General features: G+C 44.5%; 1 pseudogene; it reads right to left on the minus strand.

The window, feature by feature from the left end:
- Positions 1-22,584: 22,584 nt before the first annotated feature.
- LOC117540982 lies at positions 22,585-23,692 on the minus strand (annotated as a pseudogene).
- Between the last annotated feature and the right edge of the window lie 430 nt (positions 23,693-24,122).

The raw sequence follows: 24,122 nt of genomic DNA on the forward strand, positions 1-24,122 counted from the left end.
TAAACAAGAATATAACTTACAGTGGTTGCTGCGTCAATAGGTAATGTCGTTACCGGGTCCAGATGCACACTGAGTTCATCAGATTTTAAATGCGGTATTTAAATGCTTTTTAAGGTACAAAATGACTGAGTCACGCGGTTGTACTTCACGCTATCAGTAGACTGGCCGTGCCTATATTAATGCAGGCTTGAGTGCTGAGACCTGTAAAGCAGGTTTCGCCTGAGCAGATCTGAGATTTAAAATCTCTCAAACGCGATTTAGCCGTTAAACCTACAATAACAATTTATACAGAGTTGAATAAATGAAACAGAGAAGTCTAATTAAACAAGAATATAACTTACAGTGGTTGCTGCGTCAATAGGTAATGTCGTTACCGGGTCCAGATGCACACTGAGTTCATCAGATTTTAAATGCGGTATTTAAATGCTTTTTAAGGTACAAAATTACTGAGTCACGCGGTTGTACTTCACGCTATCAGTAGACTGGCCATGAATATATTAATGCAGGCTTGAGTTCTGAGACCTGTAAAGCAGGTTTCGCCTGAGCAGATCTGAGATTTAAAATCTCTCAAACGCGATTTAGCCGTTAAAGCTACAATAACAATTTATACAGAGTCGAATAAATGAAACAGAGAAGTCTAATTAAACAAGAATATAACTTACAGTGGTTGCTGCGTCAATAGGTAATGTCGTTACCGGGTCCAGATGCACACTGAGTTCATCAGATTTTAAATGCGGTATTTAAATGCTTTTTAAGATACAAAATGACTGAGTCACGCGGTTGTACTTCACGCTATCAGTAGACTGGCCGTGCCTATATTAATGCAGGCTTGAGTGCTGAGACCTGTAAAGCAGGTTTCGCCTGAGCAGATCTGAGATTTAAAATCTCTCAAACGCGATTTAGCCGTTAAAGCTACAATAACAATTTATACAGAGTCGAATAAATGAAACAGAGAAGTCTAATTAAACAAGAATATAACTTACAGTGGTTGCTGCGTCAATAGGTAATGTCGTTACCGGGTCCAGATGCACACTGAGTTCATCAGATTTTAAATGCGGTATTTAAATGCTTTTTAAGGTACAAAATGACTGAGTCACGCGGTTGTACTTCACGCTATCAGTAGACTGGCCGTGCCTATATTAATGCAGGCTTGAGTGCTGAGACCTGTAAAGCAGGTTTCGCCTGAGCAGATCTGAGATTTCAAATCTCTCAAACGCGATTTAGCCGTTAAAGCTACAATAACAATTTATACAGAGTCGAATAAATGAAACAGAGAAGTCTAATTAAACAAGAATATAACTTACAGTGGTTGCTGCGTCAATAGGTAATGTCGTTACCGGGTCCAGATGCACACGACCTGAGTGTTATAAATGGTATGACTGTAACCCATGCCCGGCGCCGTGGGAGGGCCAGGGAGGGCCAGGCCCTCCCATTTGACATTCCTGCCCTCCCCCAATAAACACGTTTTTTTATTATTTATAAAAATTAAAAAATATATATATTTTATTTTTTTAATTATAAATAAACTGTGAACTTTTATGCTACGATGTATGTGATGTCAGAACAACAACAACAAAATTGCAGACGCCATGCTACGTCAAATAAATGCATGTGTCTGTTGTGATTTGTGATTCGTCCCCATATAGACCAATCACAGCGTCACACTCTGCCGCCTATTCTGGATTTGTTTATTGTGCATTCTGTAGACTCCCATTTCTGTTTGAATTACAAAATGGACATCACAAATTGGCTTAAAAGGTCTAAGGATTTATTAAAACGAAATAGCGATGAAAAAACTGCAGCCGATGGTGCTGCTGGCGACCCTGCACCTGCCGTTGCAGCAGCACGCCTTAATGTCACAAGCTTGACCTCGGCAAACCCCGGGGTTGAGTTAGCGATGATCTTGGGGTTAATAAACCCAACCAGGTGAAGCTGGATTGTTATCCAGGGAGATTGTTTTCAGGAAAGAAGCGCACTTTTGCCGCTGCATGGTACACAACAGACCATGGCTTGAAGATTCGTTAAAAGCAGACGCAGCCTTTTGATTCCCCTGTAGACAGTTTAAAGTGAATACGTCTTCATCTGATGCGGCTTTTACTGTCAAAGGTTTTTGCGACTGGAAACACATTACATTACATTACATTGCATTTAGCTGACGCTTTTATCCAAAGCGACTTACAATAAGTGCGTTCGACCAACAAAATACAACTTGAAGAAAACAGAATCATATAAGTACATCAGGCCTCATAGAGCAAAAATATTTCAAGTGCTACTCAACTGGCTTTAGATAAGCCAGTCCTTTATTAGTATAAAAGTGCTTCGTTAATAGTTCTATCGCTCGAAGTGGAGTCGAAAGAGATGAGTTTTCAGTTTGCGCCGGAAGATGTGCAAGCTATCTGCCGTCCTGATGTCAATGGGGAGCTCATTCCACCATCCTGGAGCCAGGATAGCAAACCCACGTGTTTTTGCCGATGGGAACTTGGGTCCCCCTTGCAGCGAGGGCGCAGCGAGTCGTTTGGCTGATGCAGAGCGTAGTGCACGCGCTGGGGTGTACGGTTTAACCATGTCCTGGATGTACGAAGGGCCAGATCCACTCGCAGCATGGTAAGCAAGTACCAGTGTCTTGAAGTGGATTCTAGCAGTTACTGGAAGCCAGTGAAGGGAGCGGAGGAGCGGAGTGGTGTGGGAAAATTTAGGAAGTTTGAAGACCAGATGAGCCGCTGCATTCTGGATGAGCTGCAGAGGTCGGATGGCACATGCAGGTAGACCAGCCAGGAGGGAGTTGCAGTAGTCTAGGCGTGAGATGACGAGAGCCTGGACCAGAACCTGAGTCGCTTTCTGTGTCAGGAGGGGACGTATCCTCCTGATGTTGTAAAGCGTGTATCTGCAGCAACGGGTTGTAGCAGCGATGTTTGCAGTGAAGGACAGGTTGTTATCTAGGGTCACACCCAGATTCCTTGCAGTCTGAGTCGGGGAAACAACTGAGGTGCCGATGTTGATTGTTAGGTCAAGAGTGGGACAATCTTTTCCCGGAAGGAAAAGCAGTTCAGTCTTGTCAAGGTTGAGCTTGACCTGGGTCTCTGAGCGGGGAAAGGACAGAATTAATTGGGTGTCGTCAGCGTAGCAGTGGTAAGAAAAACCATGCGGGCTAATGACTGATCCGAGCGAGTTTGTGTACAGGGAGAAGAGGAGGGGACCAAGAACAGAGCCCTGAGGGACCCCTGTAGTTAATTGACAAGGGTCGGACTCAGACCCTCTCCAAGTCACCCTGTAGGTACGGTCTTTCAGGTATGAGGTGAGGAGGGAAAGTGCAGAGCCTGAAACTCCAAGTTTTTGGAGAGTGCGAAGGAGGATCTGATGATTCACCGTGTCGAATGCAGCAGACAGCTCCAACAGGATGATGACAGAGGAGAGGGATGCAGTTTTGGCAGTGTGCAGTTCCTCCGTGACAGCAATGAGAGCAGTTTCTGTGGAGTGACCTGCCTTGAAACCAGACTGGTGCGGATCCAGAAGGTTGTTCTGATTGAGATAACAGGAGAGTTGTTTAAAGACAGAACACGCATTACAGACTGATAAAAGACTGCTAAGGCATGCCGCATCAAAAGAACACATTTCATGTGAGAGTTTGTGGAGAGAGAGACAGATACGCGAGGAAACAAATAAGGAAATTAGAACTTTGGTGTAGATCAGATGGCACGGAGCCGTTATTACGTCAGCTGTCGTTGATATTATAGCTTTTTTAGCTGTCAACCAACTCCCTCTCAGAGGTGACTCGATTCACTCCACAGCATGTCCGAGTGCAGTGCATAGGAACATAAACCATGCCCAAGGCGGGCTAAACAGCTCATCGACTCCGTCTCTACTATTTCTCTCCGAGTGCAGCGATGAGGAAGCTGCCATCCTTAACCAGTGTGCCTTGCTCGTGATTTACCAGTGTTTGTGCTGCCACGCACACAATGTTTCAAAGTGGTTTCTACGTTGCCCTTTATTTGTGTATGTTTGCGATAAGTGTGCGTCTTTACGCAATGCCGTTGGCCTTGCTGTTTGATATATATTGTGCCGCAGGCCCGCAGCACGTGACGGTTTTGTGGGCCCTCCCATGAAAATCATAGGCCCTCCCTTTAGATTTGTTCGGGTGCCGGGTCTGTACTAATTGCTCCTGTGGGGATTGTCCACTGTACTGAATGTATGTTAGTCGCTTTGGATAAAAGCGTCTAACAAATGACATGTAAAAAATAGGGCTGTCAGTCGATTAAAATTGTTAATCGCGATTAATCGTGTTAGAAATTAAAATCAATGTTTTGATGGCATAATGTACCTTAAACATACCGTCAGTTTAAATGCTGTTTTATACTGAAAAACCAGAAGTTCTTGTGCACAATCAGTTGTTAAGTTTTTATTCTGAAAATCCTTCATCTCCGGTTAGCATTTAGCATGAGGCTAAAATACCATTTCCTATAGAGGTGAATTTAGCAGCGATATGATATGATGTTGCACACCGAAACCTACTGATTTCAACACTACAACTATAGACGTCGAGATATTATTATTGTTGAATATTAAATGAAGGCACAGTTTATTTGAGTACGTTATTGTTTACAGATGTGGGTAGCATGTCACAACATTCGGAACGACCGGAACCAAATTGCTGTGAAGGATTTCCTGTATTTTTTGGAGTATTGATTACAGCGTTTAGAATGTGTTAAATGAAAAGTCATGAAAGAGTTAAGGAGGAGAAAAGGCGTGTTTAGATATATATTGAATGTACAATGTCTGTATCCTCTGATATGCGTAACAACGGACATTAAAACGTGGAGGGCCGGCCTGCAGGGAGGAGCCAGCAGAGGATATATAAACAGCGGGACCTGAGGAGTTCGGCCTCTTTTCTCCGCTAGCGAGAGCCAGAGGACAGCTGCTTTTCTGTCTGATCATTTTCCTGTTTGTAACACTTCCGCGCCTTTATTTTTAATTAAAGTACCAATTTGAAACCATCTCAGAGACTCTATTTAGGCTTCTCTCCTGGACGCGAGAATAACCAACACAGATAACAATCGCAAATTAATCGCAATTTTTTTTATCTGTTCTAAATGAGGGATATTTTTAAGATGTGCGTGTTCTCTCTCTCTATCGCTCGGGCCACACATACACACACCCTCCCGGTCCTCCCGATGGCCAGTCGGTGCCTGCCGGTGAGCGTGAAAGTGTGGTCTGCCGCAAGCGGGCAGCAGGAGCGGGGCTGTCAGCATCAGCTTGTAGATGGTATTTTAAACTCGATGCGCTCTGAAACTACGGGGCGGCCAAGGAAAAAAAATACACATGCGTTAATCGCGTTAAAAGAATTAGTGGCCTTAATTTTTTTTCCCGTTATTAACGCGTTAACTTGACAGCCCTAGTAAAAAATAAAATAAAAATAGCAATCCCAATGTCAAATCAAAATACAAGGACTAAGGACAAGTGCTGTGTCAATGTAAAAAACATACTGGTATGTTTTCTGGAACCTGCAAAGTTTCCTATTGCCATCTACTGAAACAACCACCATTTCAGGGCTACAGGCTGGACAGACAAATGGCTCTTTACACAGAAGTTTATTCTCTTCAAATGTGCAGTACACATACTGCAGAAAGCTTCTCTGAAAAGCATCTGCATTCACCTTGCCAGTCTGAAATAAAAATACATTATATATGTTATCATATTTTGTATCATATCTCGCTCATCCATATTTGGCCATTAATATATTTATTATTATAATACATGTATTTGTCTTTCAGCTTCACATTTGTACTTACTCTTCCAAACTGCTTTGTTCTGTGGTCCAACATTGAAGTAAAGGCTTGTCTAGACATTCCTGGAGCTGCCGTCTTCATAGGATCAAAGGAATAGAGAGGCGAGGTCACGCCAATCTACTTCCGGTCCATGGGACCCCGGAAGCGAAAAATTATACATTGAATTCAATGGGGAGAGAAAACGTATCTTTTGATCCCGTTTGAATTGTGCCACGAACTACACATATGATGTTTGTCAATCTTAAACATTCATTTCCATGTAAAAAAAAGTCACAGTTTGTCGTAAAACTGTTGAAATATAAGACTATGAAAAATACGCAACTAAAAAGACTACAAATCCCAAATCCCATTCTGGGTCGCATAAGTGATGTCAAAGGCGATAATGCTCCAAGACTGGTTGCGACTCGCAATTAAAGCAAAGAAGAAGAAGAAGATCTCATAACTGATTTATTCCCTCCAATAAATATAAGAGAGTGTGCTTTGTACCAGGTTGGAATCACAAAAGTGATCATACCACTTGCTCTTTCTATTGCTTCCCGTCTGATGAAAGGACCAGGAGTCGTTGGACCAAACATATCAGGTAATATACATGTTTTGCATGGAACATAGTCAAGTTAGCTACCTAGCTAGTAGCGAGCACGTTAGTTAGCATCACATTACTTAGCCTTGTCATTTGTATTGGCCTTAACATGAAGTAAACCAAAATGTTAAACAGTAAGAGTAGTCATGATGTTAAGTATTTTGTGAAACATTTGAAGAGTAGCCTATCGCCCCCTCCACCAGGTGCTAAGGGGGCGGGAGGTAAGCTAACGTCACATTAGCATCGGCGATCTTTTCTACTTAATGCTATCTGCACAAATGGTTAACATTGAACATTAAAAGATCAGGCAGTTCAGGGAGAGTCGAAGGCAGGCAGGAAGCTTTGCATGACATTCTTCTGGACGTGTTTCATTGTGATGATAGTGAGGGTGAGTCAATCTGTTTGTTGGAAAGACAGTAGTTGAGTGATTACTGAGAGAAAATTATTAAAAGACATAATTATTCAAAGTGTTGTTACTTTAAAGTGTTGTTACTGACCTTTTTCTCTTTTATTTTCTTTACCTCACCTGTAACTGCTGAGACCCTGAGGAACATGCACACTGACTTGCTCTGGCAACCTGATTTCCACTGTACGTAATAGTATTTGGTTATGGTATATTATTTATATACATCAAAGGCACAATGCACCCCCCAGAGACACACATGTATTGAGTGTGATATTTTGCATAGGTCATGTGAAATCATCTTTACATACTAGAAAACTGTAGGAGCGGCAACTTGTTTTGAAATTGAATTTTGAATATCCGATAATAAAGTTGATCTGTTTTCTTTATTCTTCTCTCTTCCCAGCTCCATCCATCACCATTCTCTGTTCCTGCAGGTCCTGCTTGCTAATCAATGCTCATATGTTTTTACTAGGGCCGGGACTTTAACGCGTTAATTAAGATTAATTAATTACACAAAAATTAACGCGTTAAAAAAATTAACGCATTTTAATCGCACTTATTTTTGCACCGCGGAACGTTTCTCACTGGATGAGTTTCAGGCGTACCGATTATACTGGAGCACCAACTAACGTTCATGACTTCAGACAACAACAAACCACAGTGAACAACAGTGGGAAATGTTGTTTTAAAAAACGGACGGATGGAAGCGTCGATAAGAGCACGGTTGTGTGCAAATTATGCAAAAAGGAATTCGCATATCACCGCAGCACATCAAGCCTCAAGTATCACCTCAATGCAAAACATATAGAAGCTAGTGTGGAAGCTAGCGTGGACGTTAGCCTCTTTTATCGCGTTCACACCAAAAAGAGCCGGTACTAAAATTAGTTCATGAGAACCTTTTTACCCCCACGAAAGTCCCTGCTAGAGAGCAGAGAGCTGCTAGAGAGCAGGGACTTTCGTACGGCTCTCTTGTGAGAAAAGAGCTATATTTCTGATTGGCTGGGCGGATTGCAAACCACGCCCCGTAAAACTCGCAAAAAGTTTTGTGAAGCCGCCATTTTATTATCCTCGCATTAGCATTATTAGCATTAGCCCAGCGCAGAAACGCAGAGAGACTAACTTATGGCAACACAAAATAAAACATGGGAGCGGTGGAGATGAGGAGGTGTCGGCGTTCTGGCGATTTACTCGGAAGGCTTCAGTAGAAGCTGCTGGGACTCCCAGCAGCTTCTACTGAAGCCAGTCCCTAACTCCGGGAACTTCCGGCCGGGGACTTTGGGCGGCAGTATACGCCGTGAAGTGGTTTGCAGCCTGCCAGTAAACCCAAAGCAGAAGAAGAAGAAGTGACGTCAGCGGCTTCATTTGCCTAATCCACCCCCAGGTTCAAAGAGTTCTCATGAATTAAGTTCTCATGAACCTTTGTGGGAAAAGTACTGTGGTGTGAATGCGCCTAATGGTATACTAAAATCCATGTGAAAAAAATTAGGTCAAATATTTATATGTGATTAAAAATGCGATTCATTTCGATTAATTAATTACAAAGCCTCTAATTAATTAGATTAATTTTTTTAATCGAGTCCCGGCCCTAGTTTTTACACAATTACAAATAAAGTCAATGTATTGTATGACATGAAGTTGTGCTTCATTCTGAGTCAATAATAAATTCATTCTGCCTTCAACTGCACAATGATTGTGGACTGCACCGACATCCATGTATCTGCCCCCCAGTAAGATGAACCAAGCAATGAGGGTCACCATCATGCCCAAGGACATCCAGCTGGCCCGCCGCATCCGCGGAGAGAGGGCTTAGACTGACCTGAGACCAGCACACCCAAACACAACGGCTCTTTTAAGAGCCACCTACAGTTTCAAAGAGTTGCAATCCTACGTTATTATAATGATTAAACTGGTTCATGTATCACTTAGTTTACTGAACCGTGATGAATGAAAGAAATTAGTGAGGTAGTGGTTTACTGAAGTTACAAAGACATTAATATATGAATAACAGGTCAGTGTAAACACAAGCTTCTGTCAATTATGGATCATTCAAACTATTTACATAAATATGTAATAAAGTTCTAAAACAAGTATTCGGTATATTCCTTGATAGCTTTTGGAGAAGGTTGTTTTTAAATTTACTCAAATCTATCGTTTCAACTGTTTCACTTTATAAAAAGGGAACAGGTGAGTAGAGCATCATTGAGTTTCTTATTCTGTCAGTAAATTATCCAAATTAAATGTTTTTCATTATTTTAGTCAACCCTAAACAAATTGATTGTAACTTTTAATAATGACCTTACATGGTCGGCAAAGTTAAATTAACTTCAGAAAATCAAATCTGTTCTGAGAAAAAACTAATAAATGTTTAAAGATAGGAACTTGCCATCCCAATGAAAAACAGTCCGTAGAGATTTAAAGGCGTAGTTGTAGTTCAGTCCAACGTTTCATTTGGATTCATTTGACAACAGTCAACTATTTTCATAAAGAATATATATATTCAAATTCAAAGTCAACTTTATTGTCAATCTTACTCAGTTTGTGTTTATAGACAGAGAGATCCAAAAAGACGTTTAAATAAAATTATACAATTTACAGATATGTATACAAATATATATATCCTATATACACCATCATGTATAATGATGGTGTATGATGTAGAAGGAAGTGTGGTAGATAACAAGTAAGGCCCAATCCCAAACCACTCCCTCGACCCTACCCCTCCGTGACGGAGTGAACTCCGTCTGTAGCCACACTCGCAGCTCAACGAGGCTCCTCCTGTCAGATGGAGGGAGTAAATACAGCAGCAAGCTTTGGGACAGCCTCCCCTCTCTCCGGCAGAAACAGGAAATGCCGTAACTGTATGTAACAACGGTTTCAAATCAGCATCTCTTAGACAAAAAGTTTAAATGAATAACTCAAATAAAACTCCAAATATCTTGTAAATGTACACAACTTTATAATAAAATGCACACATTTACCTTTTTCTAGAATAAACACAGGTACGATCCTAAGTTAAAAACATATGAGGTTGTTAACATCGCAGTTTATCAGTGGATATTTGCTGGAACTACTTGTAAACAGCTTCTTTCCTGACGGACACACACAGCGTTGAGACCGGTCTCAAGTCAGCACCGCTGCAGACTCGTTGTTTGAGGGCTTGATAGCCCACTCCCCCTCCACACCGCTCCACACTCGTTGGTTTGGAACAGCCCTCAATATGGCGGACCCTCCGCGTGAACGCGCAAACGGAGGGGTAGGGTGTAGGGGGCGGTTTGGGAATGGGCCTAAATATAGAGTTACATACAGTGTTGGGACAAATGCGTTACAAGTAACGCGTTACTGTAACGCCGTTATTTTTGACAGTAACTAGTACTCTAACGCATTACTTTTTAAATTCAGTAACTCAGTTACCGTTACTACATGGTGCGTTACTCCGTTACTGCGTTAGTTTTTTTATATAGTCAACAGCCAGGCGAACAGAGATGAGAACTGTACTTAAGTACAGTACTTGAGTAAATGTACTTTGATACTTCCTGTGTCACATGCGGAGACGCGCTGTGGGCGTGTTTGTGTTGTTTACTAACAAGACTATCGTGGCGGCGGCGGAGCTCAAGTCTAGTTTCTCCACCTGGAGATATTCTCACTATTTCACTTTTGTCAAGCACAAAGAAAAGAACATTTTAGTTAAATGTAAGTTGTGTCTTGGCGGGTCAAAGATCCTATCTACTGCCCAAACCAGTAATTCAAATCTCTTAAAACATCTGCAAAAACAACATGCTGGGACGAAGCTAGTAGCTAAGACCACAGAGACTCAGCCGACGCCACTCTACCTCCACCTAAGCAACAGCGGCTGGATTTTAACCAAGGGACTGCTAGCCAGGGAAAAGTCGATAAAGCCATTGCACAGTATGTTGTAGAACACATGCAGGCTATTGCTACAGTGGAGTCACCCGCGTTCAGGGAGCTAGTTAGCATGACAGCATGTCCGGGCGGCACACGGCATATGGGACGGTAAACTTTTTCCAACTATCTGGAGAAAGAATATACAAAAATGGAAAGCCAGCTAATATCGATGCAATCCAGATTGCATATAATGCATGTCAAGTTGATCAACAGATTGTATTATTCTCCAATGCAATAACAGTACTGAAATGAAGGCTATAAGGGCATTAATGGGAGCCCTTTTTGCAAGTAACGAAAACGTTACTTTTCACAGTAACGCATTACTTTTGGGTGTAAGTAACTAGTAACGTAACTGAGTTACTTTTGACATGAAGTAACTAGTAATGGTAACTAGTTACTGGTTTTCAGTAACTAGCACAACACTGGTTACATACAGATCCATGTTACAGCAAAAGATGGAATAACTAAGAAGCACGCAGTATAATAATAATAATTACATGCAACAATTAAATAACTGCTCAGCATCTCCACCACAATCCCAATCTGCTGTGTCCTGTTTTCCTCCCCTCTGCATAACACCCCATCACACATACGAAACACAACGCAGAGTCCGAGGGTGTTAAGAGTATGTTTATTTAAATGTCCTCCTCTCTACTGGCCAACACAGGGAGCATATGCTGGGTGTAGAAGTTCTCCAGGAGGAGGAGATTTCCATGCCATGCAGGGTCTTTGGGGATGGGGATGATGATCGCCTCCTTCGTGGTCCACACAACAAAGTAGCAGGGACTCCGGTCTGTGATGTGCAGCTGCCCTTGGACCTGGTGCCAGTATGGGTGATTCTCCTTGAGAATATATGACCCACCCTCCTCACGGAGACAGAAGGATGGTAACTGGACTGCCTCCATGATGGTCATGTTCCTCTGGCTGTGTGGACACTTCACCTCCAGCAGGGCAGATGGCTGCACAAGTCCATCGGGTGATGCTCCCAGAACACCCGACTCACTCACAAAGAGACCAGACTCGATTCGAACACTGTCACTTGATAGGCCTGCACAAAAGCCTTCACCCCTTCGGCCTCGTTTACTACCCCCCCAGTTTACAGTTGGCGATGTCTCTGGCCAGTGGGTTGTATGTCTCCTCTCGCTGTTGGTAAAGTTGAGACACCGGCTGGACTACTTTTTAAGTGCCAGGCTTCCTCCACTGGCACTCAACATCTGTGGAGCTGATCTGCCACATGGCAAATATTGCCAATGCTGCAGCGTGGCTGCATTTGTACATCCCCTGTGCACAATAACAGCACCGCGCGTTCATGACAGCAAGGTGGATTTATATTAACGAGGCGGCAGTTAGCGGCTAGCTAGTAAATTATGCTAAGTTACACATCAATCGTTATGTACTTTTATATTACGCTGACATCAGGATCTAGTGATATCCAAGCAACAGAGCTTCATTTAGCATGATACTTGTGTGGGTTGTACATGAAACCACTTGGTAATATATAAAAATGTATATGTTGAAGCCTGTTATGATCAATTGTGAGTTAAAACTTTATCTAAAAAGTAAAGCTGATGATGGATTACTGTGGTGGAGTTTTAAAATAACAATAGCCTATTTCTTTTTGAAATGTGATGGAGTAAAAGGATAGTAACTGTGATTATTCATGCTAAGTAGCCCACAAGTAACTAAAACAATTGCAAGTGCAATAAGAAGCTACAGGAACGTTAATCTACGTCGGTAATATTAATTTAATACCACCTTTACGGTACAAGATTTACATCATACAGCCCATGTAGTATAATATTTTACAAATGATGTATTACAGCAAACATGTGCAATATATCCATTATTACAGCTCCGTGGGCTGGCAGTAAGGCGATATGGTCCGTTGTTATTGTGCATCCATGAGTAAAGAGAAACTCATGTAGTACTGAACACGCAACTTGAACGTGCCGGGCAGCGCGGTCCCGTGGGTTGGATGCGCGTTCATAATGCCGAGGGAAATAACTCTCAGAATAACGTTATTAGCACATTTGTACAACTTGAGGAACGAATGTTTTTAATAAGGGCTATACAAACGTTCATAATGGGTAGTTTATTTAGTTTTTTAAAAAACAACAGAACAACAACAACAGTCCATCACATGGAGGTTTCTCCCTGGGGGGTATACTACGAAGCAGGATTTTCGCTTAGCCGGCTAAATTCAGGGACAACTCCGGCTTTCCGGTCCTACGAAGCTGGTTCTTTTTTTAGCGGGCTAGATCTCCATGGTAACTTATGCTTAGCGGCTAACCTGGTCGGGACCAGGTTAGGTTGCAGGCTAAGAGCTCAACTCAGTGAAAGCACTGCCTGCTGACCAATCAGAGCTCAGTGTGCGGAGTTTAAAGCGATCAAGTCATATTACAGGAGAAAGGAAATACAGAAAAGCTGCCGTTGCAGGAAAGACGGCCGACAAAAATCACCGACTGTGTGAACATGAACATTAATAGAATATCACCTCCCATCTTCAGAGCAATCTGACTATTATAACATTAGCGTTAAGAAAGCTATCCTTAAATATCTGCCACAACATAAGTAACCGGATCAGAGTAACATTAAGTAGGCCTACAGTCCGCGGCATATCACTTCATAATGTAGGCCTATCATATATCTCCTGATCTGAGTCAGCTGAGCCGTATCTGGCTGTGCAACACTCACAGTGTCACATACTGTATGCAGAAGTATTATTTTAAGCAACACATTAAGTTGAGGAAACACTCGAGTCAAATGTAATGAAAGTCAGATGGTGTCTTAGACGGGGCAGTGATATCATAAACCTGTTAATGTACGCATTCAAACACTTGTTCTGTTACCAGCTGTATTCACCTTGCAGGTGCAGCTCTGTGGCTTTGATCCTGGATCAAGTGTTTAAGTCATGGATGTTTAAAGTTTAACTTCTTCATATGTATAATATTATAGTTGACTTTTCATTCAGGAAGTATGACGCTGCGCTGTCAGTATGCTTCTCCATGTTTGTGATTGGTCGAATGCTCCAGATATCACCCCTTTCATGTGAACGCGCACCTAACTATAGGACACGGCTGGCTTGAGCGATCCACTTGATAACCCGCGTCGTAGTACCGTTTAGCGAGAGCGCGTATGTTTTGGATTAGGCCAACTGGCTAACTCAAACATATCCAGGTTAGGTTGAACCAGCTTCGTAGTACAGGCCCCTGGTCTTAAAATCTCATAACATCAGCTTTTAATTGTATTTAAAAAATATGTATTTTTCTGCAAGTGACATATTACTAAGTTCATTTTTTTTCTACCATCTACAAAACTTTTTTTTTTCTTCTGTGACTTCAAATTTGGTTCACAGTTACGTGGATATTTTATACAAGTGTACATTTATGCACACAAGCTCAGATTTCTTTTCTGCAAGTGCTCATATCAGGTTTTACACGCTCTCACATTTTGCACCATATCTACCTTCATCCAACCACACTAAGAGTTATAAAAAAGAGAGCGTTTTGTTTTGTGACCGTTTTGTCACTCCCTCTGTAAAGAGTGTGTCTTTGTTTTTGATCCATTAAAGTTTATTTTTCTTCAAACCTTTTCGTCTCCGGGTTGTGCAATTGAGTCCTCATATCAGTGAGTCACGGTTCTTAACAGAACAAACTGACCAAAATATGGACTCAGCCAACCCCAAGACGCTGCAGACCGCCCTGTCCGTACAGGGTAACGTCATCCATCAACACCAGGAGCAGCTAAAGAATATTAGCCAAGGAGTTAAGGAGCTTTCAGATCGCCAGGAGGGTTTCCAGACCTCCGTCACTTCACAGGTGAACCATCTGGCAACACAGCTCCACGGGCTTCGCTCTCATCTGGAGGCAGCTCCCACAGCTCCGATTGCTGCTACTCCACCTGATGCCAATCCTGCTGTGAATCATGCCTCTCCTGTTCCACTGCGGTTGGAAGCACCGGAGAAATACTCAGGAGAATCGAGCAACTGCAGAGTCTTCTTAGTCCAGTGTGATTTACATTACCAACTTAATCCAGCAGCTTTTGTATCTGATGAGGCTAAGATAGCGTTTATGATCTCCCACTTAACCGGCAGAGCTGCCGCATGGGCCACTGCGGAGTGGTCTAGAAATTCTAATATCTGTAGATCCTTCATAGCATTCAAAGACACTATGAGCCGCATATTTGATATTACCTCACCTACCGGTGACGCCACTCGGGCTCTCATGCAGCTCAAACAGCACTCAAGGCCCGTAGTAGATTATGCCATAGAGTTCCGTACCTTAGCCATAGACAGTGGCTGGAACACTCCAGCATTAATAGATGCCTTCCGCAATGGACTCTCAGAGACGATTAAAGATCACCTGGCTCCATTAGAGTTACCACAAGACCTCGAATCACTCATTTCCACGTCTCTCCGAATTGACAATCGCATCAGGGAAAGAGAGAGAGAACGACGCTGAGTCGCAATAAGACCTCCCAGCCACCAGGGGCGCTCTCTGGGTAGGCAGTCCTCATGGGATTCCTTGTTCGCCTCTTCATCAGGCCCAGCAGTGACAGCGCCACCACAGGCACCGGAGGAACCTATGCAGCTCGGGAGAACGAGGATTTCTCCAGAGGAACGACGGCTGCAGGAGGGATGCTGCTTCTACTGTGGTGAAATGGGACACCAGCAGGCGACATGTCCGGGAAAAGGGCATGCTCACCAACCATGAGGAGGGCGTTGGTGAGCAAAATTTCATCTGATTATCCTCCTCGCACACTCACCCAGGTAGATATCACTGCCAATAGTCAGACACACACTATGGGGGCCTTAATTGACTCTGGGGCTGATGAAAGTCTCATAGACTGGGGTCTAGCGAAACGTCTTAATATTAAGACTGTTCCGCTCAAACATCCCGTCAATGCCAGTGCCCTAGACGGCAGACTTATGTGTAGAGTCACTGACTGTACAGAACCCATGCAAGTGACTATTGACAATAATCATGTGGAAATGATGCAATTTCATCTGTTCGATTCTGCACAGCATCCGCTGATTTTGGGGTTTCCCTGGTTAAAAACACACAACCCACATATAGACTGGTGTTCAGGACAAATTAAGGGATGGGGAGAGAATTGTGAACAGTCATGTAAAGCTCCACGTACTGTTGCAGTGGTTGATAGTAGCTCAGACTTTCCTGACCTTTCCAAGGTCCCCTCTTGCTACAATGACATTAAAGAGGTTTTTAACAAAACCAAAGCACTATCATTGCCTCCTCATCGTCCGTTTGACTGTGCCATCGACCTGTTACCTGGCGCACCCATCCCTAGGGGGCGCTTATATTCTATCTCAGGACCAGAGCGGGCGGCCATGGATGACTAAATCTCCTCCTCACTGAAAGCGGGGATAATCCGTCCCTCTTCTTCACCTGCGGGCGCAGGATTCTTCTTTGTGGGGAAGAAGGATGGGTCTCTAAGACCATGCATTGACGACAGCCCATTAAATGACATTACGGTGAAAAACCGCCACCCCACTCCCGCTGATGTCTTCAGCTCTTGAACTACTTCAGTCAGCTAAGGTGTTCACCAAGCTCGATCTGAGAAATGCCTACCACCTCGTCAGGATTAGAGAAGGTGACGAGTGGAAAACGGGGTTTAACACACCTAGCGGACATTACGAATACAGGGTTATGCCTTTTGGACTATGCAATGCTCCTGCTGTTTTTCAAACTATGGTCAATGACATTTTGAGAGAATTTTTGAATGTGTCTGTTTTCGTGTATTTGGACGATATTCTGATTTACTCTCCAGATATTCAGTCTCATGTCAGGCATGTCCGCCAAGTCCTCCAGAAGCTTCTGGAGAATCAGTTGTATGTGAAAGCTGAGAAGTGCGATTTCCATGCATCCACTGTCTCTTTCCTGGGCTACATTATCACCGCCAATCAGGTCCAGATGGATCCGTCCAAGGTCAGTGCGGTGACCGACTGGCCTACTCCAGATAGCCACAAGAGAGTCCAACAGTTCCTGGGGTTTGCCAACTTTTACCGAAAGTGTATACGCAACTTCAGTTCTGTAGCCGCTCCTCTACATGCTCTCACCTCTTCCAAAGTTTCCTTTCAGTGGACCCCCCAGGCCGAGTCTGCTTTCCAGTGCCTCAAGAAAGGATTCACCACGGCACCCGTACTCACTGTTCCGGATCCCCAGAGACAGTTTATGGTTGAGGTCGACGCGTCCAACGAGGGCATAGGGGCTGTGTTGTCCCAGAGGTCCTCCAAGGATAACCGGATGCACCCCTGCGCTTATCTATCGCGCAAGTTGACCTCAGCTGAAAATAACTATGATGTGGGGAACAAGGAGTTACTAGCTGTCAAAGGAGCTTTGGAGGAGTGGAGACACTGGCTCGAAGGGGCGGAGCAACCGTTTGTTGTGTGGACAGACCACAAGAACTTAGAGTATGTCAGAAAAGCCAAGAGACTCAATTCACGTCAGGCCCGGTGGACTCTGTTCTTTAGTAGGTTTAACTTTACGTTATCCTTTAGACCCGGTACGCAAAACCGTAAGCCAGACGTACTGTCTCGTCTCTTTGAGCCTGTCCCTAATGCCAAGAAACCTGAATCAATCCTTCCACTTGACTAAACTGTGTGGTTGGGTCGGTAACTTGGCAGATAGAAACAGATGTGAAGCAGGCTAATGTTGTGAGCCCGGCACCTAGTGAGTGTCCAGACAACCGTTTGTTTGTCCCTGTGTCTTTACGCTCTCAGGTAATCCACTGGGCTCACACGTCCAAGCTCACATGCCTTCCGGGGGTCCGGCGAACTATGTTTGCCATAAAACAGCGGTTCTGGTGGCCGGTCATGAGAAAAGAGGTCTCTGAATATGTGGCGGCCAGTCCAGCGTGCGCCCGGAATAAGACTTCTTCCCAGGCCCAGGTGGGTCTGCTCCAGCCACTCCAGTGCCTCAACGACCATGGTCGCATATCTCCATGGACTTTGTGACTGGATTCCCACCTTCCAAAGGTAACACTACCGTCCTTACAGTGGTGGATCGGTTCTCAAAGATGGTACATTTCATTCCTCTGCTCAAACTTCCCTCTGCCAAGAAAACGGCAGAGGTCATGCTTACTCATGTGTTCAGAATTCGTGGTTTTCCCAGCGACATAGTTTCAGACAGAGGTCCTCAGTTCACTTCCATCTTCTGGAAGGAGTTTTGCCAGCTCCTCGGCGCCACCGTCAGCTTGTCCTCCGGTTATCACACGCAGTCCAACGGTCAGACAGAACGCCTGAATCAGGACCTCGAAACCTGCCTCAGGTGTCTCGTGTCCCAGAAGAAATCCACTTGGAGCGATAATCTGACCTGGGTAGAGTACGCTCACAACACTCTTCTATCGGCTGCCACTGGTCTCTCCCCGTTCCAGTGTGCGAACGGATATCAGCCTCCTCTCTTCTCTGCCAATGAAGAAGAAGTCAAGGTGCCATCCGCGCACGCTATGGTTCGACGCTGTCAGCGGGTCTGGGCCGGTGCTCGGCAGGCGCTACTCCGGACTTCGACCCGGATGAAGTCAGCGGCGGATCGTCACAGACGTGCGGCCCCCCTCTACAAGCCGGGACAGAAAGTCTGGCTCTCTACCAAGGACCTACCTCTTTATGTTCATTCCAAGAAGTTGGCACCGAGGTTTGTGGGTCCTTTCCCAGTCTCAATAATCATTAACCCTGTCTCTGTGAGCCTCAAACTCCCCAGGTCCTTGAAGGTTCATCCTACGTTTCATGTCAGCAAACTCAAGCCATTTCAAGAGAGCACTCTGGTTCCCCCCTCCAAACCCCCCCCCTCCACCCCGGATCATTGATGGTGGCCCAGTGTACACAGTCAGGAAACTTCTGTCGGTCCGCAAACGGGGCCGAGGACGCCAATTATTGGTCAATTGGGAGGGATACGGGCCTGAGGAACGTTGCTGGGTCTCCTTGACTTTCGTGGTGGAGAAAACACTCATAAATGACTTCTATGATCACCACCCTGAGCAGCCTGGGCCGTCGGGAGTCGGCCCTAGAAGGGGGGGTACTGTTGTGTCCCGTCAATTATGTTATTTTGTTATGTATTTGTCACGTTCATGTTTGTTTTGTTTGTTTCACTTCCTGTTTTATTTTGTACTCCTTGTCTCATTCCAGGTGCCTTTACTTCCTTGGTTCTTGTTTCCCGCCATCGTCAGCGTCTTCCCCGCCCCTGATTGTTTCCACCTGTTCCCACTTACCTCTTGTATATATTGTCCTGTCTCCCCTTGTCTGTTGTCAGTTCGTCTTGTTCGTCATGCCAAGAAGTCAGATCCAAGCAGCCATAGAGAGACCAAGTACCTTTTGTGATATCCTCCATGAGAGCGTTTTGTTTTGTGACCGTTTTGTCACTCCCTCTGTAAAGAGTGTGTCTTTGTTTTTGATCCATTAAAGTTTATTTTTCTTCAAACCTTTTCGTCTCCGGGTTGTGCAATTGAGTCCTCATATCAGTGAGTCACGGTTCTTAACAAGGAGCTATAACGAGGATACACTGATGGGTCCTCCAAGGCTTCTTCGTGGATGCATTTCCGGGAACAGAGATGTTTCAAAGAGTCGTTACGCACGGCCGGACTTATCTCAGCCAATGACAGCTCTGCATGCATCCCCTGGATATTATTTTATTAACTGCTTTCATCGCAACGTGATGTTTACAGTGAGAACAGCTGTGAGGTCCGTGCAGAAAGCAGAGCAGTGTGTATAATATATATCACTCAGTATAACAGGCCTACTCTCTTTATTTGCTTTAGTTTAGTCGATATCTACAAACAAAGAGTCGATATTTTTCTAAAACCATTTAGTGCTTCACATAATAAAATACACAACGGCTGTAGCCTGATTATGCTTTAGGAGCTGTAGGTGTGTGTGGTACAGTGTGTAGGTGTGTGTGTTGTACAGTGTGTGTGTAGATGCAGCGGACAGACAGGTCTCAGTTGGTTTGATGTCCTCTGCTTACTTTTAATACTTGTAAATAAAACGTTTGACCCGTAATTTATTTTCCTCATTGTAGCGACCAGAGCGGGGGGGGGGGATATATCCAGTCTCTGATAGTGTTGCGTTATTATGAGAGTGCTCTGTTTGATTCTGAATCAGTATATATATTTATAGGCCTATAAATATATACAAATATATATGTGTGTGTGTGTGTGTCCGCATCTGTAGCATGTTATTGTCTCATTATACCGCACTGTGAATGAATTAAAAGTAAATATATAAGTCGTCATGAACATTAGTGATGGCAAAATGAAGCTTTGAATGAAGCATCGAACCACTTGGACAATTGTGTCGGAAATAGGTTCATTTCTCGAAGCTTCAGTTACAGCGACCTCTCCTGGCGAAGTGCAAGGCTGCAGTGGGTTTAACGTATCTTTGCCTTGAGAAATATTCGATGCACACACACACACTAAGACTGAATATCATGTTCTATTTGCAATTAAAGATTGATAATTGTGTGTATTGGCTTATTGAGAAGAGACGAGAGAGTGCTGGAAAGATTTTTGGGAGGAGAGGGCCTTTTATCAGTTATTAAAGTTGAAAAGCAATGATTAAAATACATCCATTCCGGGCTTTGAACCAGCTGCGCGGAGGACATCGCTGCATTCGGGCCGTCGGCTCTACCCACTGGGCTATCTATTCCTTAAAATATTGAACTGTTTTTATATGATTGATGATTGTCTTTTTGTTCACAACTTCTCCACATTTCGAAGTGTTTCCTGAGCCAGAACGACCTATCTTTCTTCCTGGCTTGCTCTATAATGATACTACAATTCAAATGCAATACCAACAACAACTCAACAGCAACAACGCAAACTACGACAACAACCCACACATTGCGCATTGTTTAGAGCGGTCATAAAGTGTTGAAGCACTCACATTTGAAACTGTTTCAACCTGTCACCTGTCAGAATAGAGACGAGGCAGTGCATTGAATCACCTGATTGGACGGCGAACCAGTGAGTTGATTCATTCAGGAAATGAAGCAGTTGCTGCATCGGACGTCACATGTCACGTGATTTGAAGCAGTTGCTGCATCGGACGTCATATGTCACGTGATTTGAAGCAAGCTTCGAAGCACTGCTTCTATGGAATAGGAAGTCCAGGGTTAAAGCTCCGTTCGAAGCTTCAGTGTCAAACTGCCATCACTAATGAACACATCTGTCCACATGCTGTGCCTCCTGTCATCATTAATAGAGAACCGCAGTGACGCGTCGTAAAACCCGGAAGTAAGTTAGCATTTTTAGCACTTCCGGTTCCTTCGTCAAAAAGCAATGCATTTTCTCCATAGGGTTTTGGAAAATAGCTCGAAATAAGGTCTGTGGTTGACACAAATTTAAGAGATAAATCACGTTTTGTTCTACGACATTACATACATCAGCAGGGACCCCACTGGTGATTTTTGAAGAGTTTACGTGTCTGAAAAACGATGGTTGTTACCGAGTGGCGGAATAGGACTACAGAAATTGTCGAGGCCGTTGTACGTCATTACGCCTAACACGTAAACACTCCCGCTATGTTTGTTTGCCCTGTTCTGCTTGAAAGCAAGTACCTGCCTATCTTTAGTATCTGTATATCTATATCTGACCATTAGAATCTGTATTTTTTAAATTGTCGTTTTTAACACCGTAGTTTTACAAATTATAGAATAATTAATTACCAGTGTTTTCCAATTTTACTCGGCAGTTCGTTTCGTTAGCAAACGTTAGCTAAAGCTAGCGCTACTAGTTAGCTACGCAATGGTTTGTTGCTTTGCTCCGGGTTGCAGCCACAGGTCTTTGCATGAAACGTGCTTGTTCTATCGTTTCCCGGCCAATGTTTTCCAAAGGAGAGTCTGGATTCGTGCCATGAGGTAAGCTGACGTTACATTTTTGTCCATGTCAAGGTGAAATGTAAATGATGGGTAGTGACTGTATCGCCGTTTCAGAGATGGCGCTGCTGAAAAGACCGCAACATAAGTAAAGATAATGAATACATCCTATTAAAACCTGTGTGGCTTATATGATAAGTCTAATTAGTACAAGCAGCATAACGTTTCACCATGTAATCAGGGAAATCAGTTTGACATATTGAACTAATAACAAATCACCTCTGGCTGGCAGAGAACTCTCTGCTCCATAGCTTCTCTTGGACGTAACATCACATGTACATTTTACAGACCAAGCAAGGAGGCAGAGGCAGAACGTCCAAAAATATAACCTGACGTGGGCATTTATTAAAATCATGTGCACAAAGTTCACAGCCTCAATCCTGCTGTTGTTCTTGCACACATCCTGCAGCCACAAGGATCTCACACACACACCCAGTTACAAGGAAACAGCACCTAAATACACACATACTAACAGGACACAGGTGAGGTGGGAGGAGACAACACAGGACACCAGGTGCACACAATCATCAGCCACAGACAACATATTATTTGCACCCTGATTACTTTCAACCGCTGTCATCCTTACACCAGCATAACTCCTCTCGGCGCTCTCGCAAACTCCCCTATCTTTTCAGGCGGAGCCGAGGACCCGACCAGCACCTGCCAGACGACATTCCAATAAATACGGTTTAATCAGTTAAAAAAATACTACCTCAATAATTAGTACAAATTATGTGCAAATATGTAATGTGAACTGTACTGTGCAATCACGCTAATAAAGTGCCATATTACCCGGCCCGAAGCCGTCAGTCCATAGTGACGAAGTTACCTTCATTACATTTCCTTCCCCCTCTCCCCAGGAAGCACAGTGTCTTTACAGTCTCGGCTTCGGGACAACCAGTCAGCCACCCGGTTTCAACGCCGCCTCCTCCGCCACCTCCAGCGGGGCCAGTGAAGCCGTTGTCAACCATGTCGTGATGCCACTTATCTGGAAGCTGTTTTGTCCTGTTGTAATGCGTTGGTCTGCCTCTAGCACGACCCAGGTTCTGTCGACTCCTCGTGGGTCCGGGTCCGCCTCCTCGGCCTGCAAGCGCTGCTCCTCCTGCTTGTCTCTCGTCTCTTGTCTCCTGCTGCTTGTCTCTCGTCTCCTGCTGCCTCAACAGCCGTGGCCCCCTGGTCCGTTCCAGGCATAGCCACCCCCAGCCGCGGTTCCTCTCTTTGGTCCCTCTTCTTTCCTCTCGTAATTTTCACCTCCTTACTTGGTCAAATCCCACTTCTGACACCATTTGTGAGACTGACCGTTGAGCGGCCCAGACCAAGCAAGGAGGCAGAGGCAGAACGTCCAAAAATATAACCCGACGTGGGCATTTATTAAAATCATGTGCACAAAGTTCACAGCCTCAATCCTGCTGTTCTCCTTGCACACATCCTGCAGCTACAAGGATCTCACACACCCAGTTACAAGGAAACAGCACCTAAATACACACATACTAACAAGACACAGGTGAGGGGTTTTGGGGGTCTCCTGTTTGTACTGAGGTAGGATTTCTGAGCCAAGCTCAGCTAAGCGGGAGTGCTTGTGGACATGTTCTCCTTTGTGCACTGTGGGCTGCAGCTGCTGGAGGACTCCTCTGCTGCTGGTGAGCGCTTGAGTCAGTCGGGCAAACTTTCCCCAGCCTTTAGAGGAATCGTCTTCAATGGGCTGTTTAAAGGCTGTGATGTCACTGAACGTACAAAGAAACAGGACCACCTTCTCTTGTTCGTTTCGTATTGGAGCAATCTTCACAAAAAACCAAACCGGCGTTCTGTTCTTTTTATACATCAGTATTTCAAACGAATTAATCTCATAATTCTCAAATGTTAGTCGCACTTTTTCCGTCGTGTCCTTGTCCGTGAGCTCCCCGTACGTGAAGCTGCAGGTGCTGCTTTTCTACATCACCTCTGCTCTGTGATACCCCGACAGCTTGCAGAAACCAACGTTGCTGTAGACGATGGGCCAGTCTACTATCTGAGCGTTTCCCAGGACAAAGTTGGTATCTGTCTGTTTATGTGACAGTGTCCAAACGTTGGACCGTCTCACAATATTCTCCAAAAAAGTATTCTGCGGGGCCACAAGTCCCCTCCGACCCCCCGCCATGCTGCCTCTTCACTCAGTCGTCTGCAGGTGAATCTGTACTCCTAGAGCTACCGCTGGTCTTCATGGTCTCTGAAGTCCTGAGGCGCTGCGTGGATGCTCTTGCAGAGGAGATGTGTGTGTGTGCCTTTTTGGACGTTCTGCCTCTGCCTTCTTGCTTGGTCTGGGCCGCTCAACGTTCAGTCTCACAAATGGTGTCAGAAGTGGGATTTGACCAAGTAAAGAGGTGAAAATTACGAGAGGAAAGAAGAGGGACCAAAGAGAGGAACCGCGGCTGGGGGTGGCTATGCCTGGAACGGACCAGGGGGCCACGGCTGTTGAGGCAGCAGGAGACGAGAGACAAGCAGCAGGAGACGAGAGACAAGCAGGAGGAGCAGCGCTTGCAGGCCGAGGAGGCGGACCCGGACCCACGAGGAGTCGACAGAACCTGGGT

The sequence above is a fragment of the Gymnodraco acuticeps genome, unplaced genomic scaffold (genome assembly GCF_902827175.1).
Source record: "Gymnodraco acuticeps unplaced genomic scaffold, fGymAcu1.1, whole genome shotgun sequence".
Lineage (NCBI taxonomy): Eukaryota > Metazoa > Chordata > Actinopteri > Perciformes > Bathydraconidae > Gymnodraco > Gymnodraco acuticeps.